Here is a 5,335-nt window from a genome sequence, read left to right as displayed (position 1 = left end):
ATTAATGCATCAGTGTGACCTGAAGTTCTGTTGGCAGTAACGTGACATTTATCTACAAACTCATCTTGACATGTCAATATGCCTTAATGCTGTGTGTGTGTGTGTGTGTGTGTGTGTGTGGTTGATTTGAATAAAGGCAGCTAGCTACACAACCAGTGGTTGTCGTCTGATTTTACCAATATGGAAAAGTATCTATGAAGGAAATTGCTTTCCGTTTGTGTGTTTGTTTGTGTCCTCAGTGGCAGACCCCGGGGACAGATTGTTTAAGGTCAATACAGTGTAGTCCACCTGACAGAGACAATAACCATCACCATGGGACAATATCAATAGGACCATGTCTGCTGGACTTACTATGGGGATCCTAGTCTCACAGAGCTGGTGAACACATGATTGGTACTAATTGTGGTTTAATATAGTAGAATGAAACCAATACAGAGGACATTTTTGTAGTGTCTTACCAAATAAGTTACCCAAGAGATTCAAGATCCAAACACGGCATTCCTTTTGTCAAGTTTGGGGATAGAACTTTATCTTTAGTCAGGAGCAGTGGAGGCTGCCGAGGGGAGGACTCCTCATAATGGCTGGAAAGGAGCGAATGGATTGGCATCAAACACACGGAACCTATGTGTTTGTATTTTAACCATTCCACTCCAGCCATTACCACGAGCCTGTCCTCCCCAATTAACGTGCCACCAACCTCCTGTGGTCAGGAGCCATATTACCCAGCATCCTAGTCCTGTCTTGCCTCTAAAGTTAAGCAGGGTTGGGTTTGTCGAGCCTTGGGAGACCAGATGATGCGAGAGTGATGTTGGAGGGCCAGTAGGGGGCACTATTCCCTCTAGTCTAAGGACACTCCATTGCCCTTGAATGTTTTCAGTGTTCTTCTGTAGCTAAAATCAAAATAAGGAACTGTAAACTCCACAGCGTCCAAGTGTTTGTTTCTTGGCACATGTGGAGGTGCACTCTCAGCATCAGAAGGGATTTTAGAAGCCAACAGATACACTTCTCACTTTACTGTTCCAACAAACAAAGGAACACTAGGCACACTCCCTCAGACAAAAACAACACMTATAGAGAGATGCAGAATGTAGGGAAAACCTCTTTAGACAGAATGGGGTAAAAGGGAACAACGGTGAGAATGAAAAGAAGGTGGGAGGAAAAGAGATGGCAGAAGCCTGGGCTGAACCTCTGTGTTTGTACTGATTATCCATACAAAGTGTGTGTGTGTGGGTGTGTGGTAGGCATACAGGTACACGTGCACTGCTGTGTGCTGGCTTGGTCAGTGCTTTCCTGCAGCCTTCTGCCGCTGTCTCATATTCTGGCCCAGCGAGTGGCTACTGGGCAGGAGACTGGCCTCTCTGGGGGCTCTCCAGCACGCACCTCAACCTGCCTTAGCACACTCCACGAGAGGCCCTCATCGTGGAATAATTGCAGCCAGTGAAATTGTGTTCCTTTTCATGTCCAGTGTGTGACAGCTCATATCTCACAGCACTCAGTTGAGCTTGTTATAGACGCCCCCTGCTACTGTCACAGGCACGGTGCCTGGCTTGTCTCCCTGGCTGTGAACCTGCTCTCTCTGATCTGCATTGCTTTTATCTTGCTTGGGTTTATCTGTGCAGTTAGCCTACTACGCTCTTTGAAACTAGAAAGGACGACCTTCGTTAGATAATTTCGTGCCCTGGTTTCTTCACAATTAAATTATAAATTTTCCATCGGCATGGCCATAATGAATATAATCTATGAACAATCTCTCCATGTCTCACTCTTTCTCCTCTCTTCTTACTCTCAGCCCTCTCTTTCTACCCCTCTCTCTCCCTGCCATAACCTGGAGTCATTTATCCTCGAAGACTGGTGTACTGTTGTGAGCGATAGCTCTATCATAGGCATTTTCATATGGCTGTTAGTTTTGAGGCAGTTGAAAGAGAGAAGGCTGCACAGGTCCAGGATGTCAAAGAAAGAACAAGTAATTGTCAAATAACAATGGTAGGGAAAGGTATTCATGCATGCGATTGCACTGTAGCTGAACACTGTAAATGTTCACCTTTAGACAGACCTCACTCGTGAGTGTCCTGTGTTATTCTCCACATGTGTACCATTCCATGTGAGCATGTGTCTGCTGAACCTCGGTGAGGAATGAATGATATCCATTTTTATGTGTTTGTAAATACACAGTAATGACTGATGACTATTCATTTGGGTTGTCTACATATTATTATGATAGTCTCAATGAGCACTATCCAGCTTATAAAAGGAACTTGACAAAAAAATGTGTATTTTCTTGCTATTTCATTACTTTAACAGAAGGTTTCCTAAAGGTTTGAACATTCTTACATTACATTTTTATTTTGGTAATGTTCTAGGAACATTCTCCAACTGGTTTGACATTGGGAATGTTCTCATAGTTCAGAGTATTTTAAACAACGTTCTTCTGTGGGAATTTTCAGTACTTCTGCGTTCTACAGGTTACTTAATGGTTCTATTTGAAGTCATGTTCTCAAAACATTAAAGAAACTTTCTATGAAAACATTTAGAAACTTTTAAAGAACATTCTAAGAATGTTATTTAAAACATATACATTCCATTCTCAGGGTCAACAAAAGGGAGGGATGAATCGGAGAGAGACAACAAACAAGCTGTTGCGAGTCACCCACTCTCTGATACACTCCACTGCCATGATATGTGTGCTCAGAGACCACACGTGGACATACAGTATAACAAGCATTTTAAAGAGTGGTGAATTTAAGAAAATTGCAGAGACTATTTAATGATTTATGCAGGAATAAGCCAGATACAACAGGCGATAATTGGTGGTGTTGTTGGTTTTTGATGCCAGGCCATTAGTCCAATTATTTTAGTAAACATACAGCATTTAAAACGCACACACACGCCTCTGTTCTCCGCCACTGTTCATACAGTAGCTTCCACCAGCTGGTATATTTAGGAGCCTTTTCTTCTTTGCCTGAGATTCTCTTTTAGGATATCAGATGGTTGTTGTCTTTATGTCTGTACTAATTATTAACTTTCTTCTCTTCAGAAATTGTAATCGTAAGCTGCATTCAAAGAAAAATATGCCCTCTTGACGATGGAGGCAATTCACAAAAGAACAGAATTAACCTCCAGCGTCATCCAAAACATGGATCCCCCAAAAGTTTTGTCATTGAACAAACTAGATATCAGTTTGCTTTAGTTTCAAAGTTACCGTATATTTGATTTGGCAGGAGTCGGTAATGGCAACCTACTCATTGGGTTCCGGCAGATTGATCACCACCACCCTGACTAAACCATGTTGGTGTACCTGATCCAACAGATTGTTTGCTGTCCAGGCCAGATGACTCTAAGGGGAAAGTGTAGGGAACATGTGGTGGCAGCCTGGACTTTAATCCGATAAGAGCGCTGGGAATAAGACTGCTGTGGACCCGCTGTGTTGTGTTTGATCAAGGATTTAGTATGATGAGCTCCCTATGAGGTTTCATGCCCATCTGAATCTGCATCAATCTCGTTGTGYAAATAGGTCAAATACGACTCAATGGGCCAGTTTCCTGGACACATATTAAGCTTAGTCCTGTACTAAAAAACTATTTCAATGGTCACTTTGCATTGAGCATGTTTTTTGGTCCAGGACTAGGCTTAATCTGTGTTCAGGGAACTGGCCCATTGAGTCATTACAATAGGCCTACGTTTGAACCACAGCTGGTCACTTTTTCTTAGGAATTAATGGGAAACATATCGAGGAGGTTTTATGACTTCATGAGCCTTTGCGAGGTCCTCACAACAGCACTTTTGGTTGTATCGCTCAGCATATGTTTTGTTATGATGAGAGAGACAGGCAGTTAAAACTGAATCAAGGTTTGCACCACTCCTCAAACTCTTTAAAAGAACCCCAGAGAAAAGACGGCTGGCCTCTCTTGTTATCTTGTTTCATTTTTGCCCACACTCAAGTTGGCCGCAGTGTGGGTGTGGCAAGTAATTATATTAGTTTTCCTCTGTGTTCTTATCGTTCGGCATCTCTCTCCATCTTGCTGTCTCCGCTCAGCTATTTGTTCCATGTCCTCCTCCTAATTGGCCAGTGTGAAGGAGAGCAGATAGGCACAGAGCTAGCTACAGTACATGCTATAATAGCATGTACTGAGTTTCACAGTGGCTCAAACTGACAGGTTTAATTCATCCACCCACTCCTTGCCCTGTGATGTCAAGTAAGTCATGCACTCCAGCTGGAGTTAATCACGGAGCCCTCCAGGGCTCTCCTCGCTCACCTGGTGGCTTTTTGACTGTCTGAATGGTGCTTATTGGAGCTAGTTGAGTCATGATATAGTTGGAGTGGGTGCTACAGTACGTGGTGAATAAACGTGTATCCTGCTAATAAAGAAGTGTCATCGCTCACATCATCAGAGCTGAGACCATAGGGCCTCGTTCTCTGGTATGTTTAAGTCACTCGCCCTTTGTAGCTCAGTTGGTACAACATGGTGCTTGCAATGCCAGGATAGTGGGTTTGATTCATGGGACCACCCATACATAAAATGTATGCATGCATGACTAAGTCGCTTTGGATAAAGCATCTGCTAAATGGCATATGTTATTATAAGGTCTTGTACTTCTCTCTCACAAACTCTGAGGGAAGTGGTGACTCCCGCAAGTCTCTCCATGATCTGTAGCACAATTGCAGCTCATCAGCCAAGAGCCTAATTTGTTGCAAGGATCAGAGAGAAGTGAACACACCCTCCTGCTCTCAATCTATTATTCGTTTTGGTGATTTCACTGATTATAAGAGTGTCGGAGTAAGCGCATGTACACACCGACCTCAGTTCACCAGAGAATTCTTTTGATGAGATAATTCACAAGTGTCAGTTATTTAATTACTTTAAACCTTACCCTTGTAGCTCAACTTTGATACAGCAAAATCCACATGAAGATTGTTGTGATTGGAGTTTGCAAGAAAATTGTTAGGCCTAGACATGTTTATGTGAAGCGGTTCTGTTCCCTTGCTTGGATAATCATCGGTACCCACTGCACTGAAAGATGCATGCCCACAGATCCCAGACTATTTATAAACTTCAGAGGTAGTTACAGTTCATGATAAGATCTTGTCCAATCACAGGAGCCCTCTCAGTCAAAACAGAGCCGGGCATGGTGGCTGCCATAGTGATCTAGACAAAAACAACCTGTCCGTTGTTTCTATAGTGACAATGACATTGGCCTGCTGATGCCAATAATGCTAGAGAATCCCAGAGCGATAATGAAGCTGTGTCTGTTGCAGAGATGTTTTGTGTCCACAGTGTTCTGTCATTGTCAGCTAGGTCTGCTATGATAACTGCCTTTCTCCCTGGTAGCCTAATAA

Source organism: Salvelinus sp. IW2-2015, linkage group LG1 (genome assembly GCF_002910315.2).
Source record: "Salvelinus sp. IW2-2015 linkage group LG1, ASM291031v2, whole genome shotgun sequence".
Lineage (NCBI taxonomy): Eukaryota > Metazoa > Chordata > Actinopteri > Salmoniformes > Salmonidae > Salvelinus > Salvelinus sp. IW2-2015.
The sequence above is the reverse complement of the archived record's forward strand: the minus strand, read 5'-3'. Positions refer to the sequence as shown.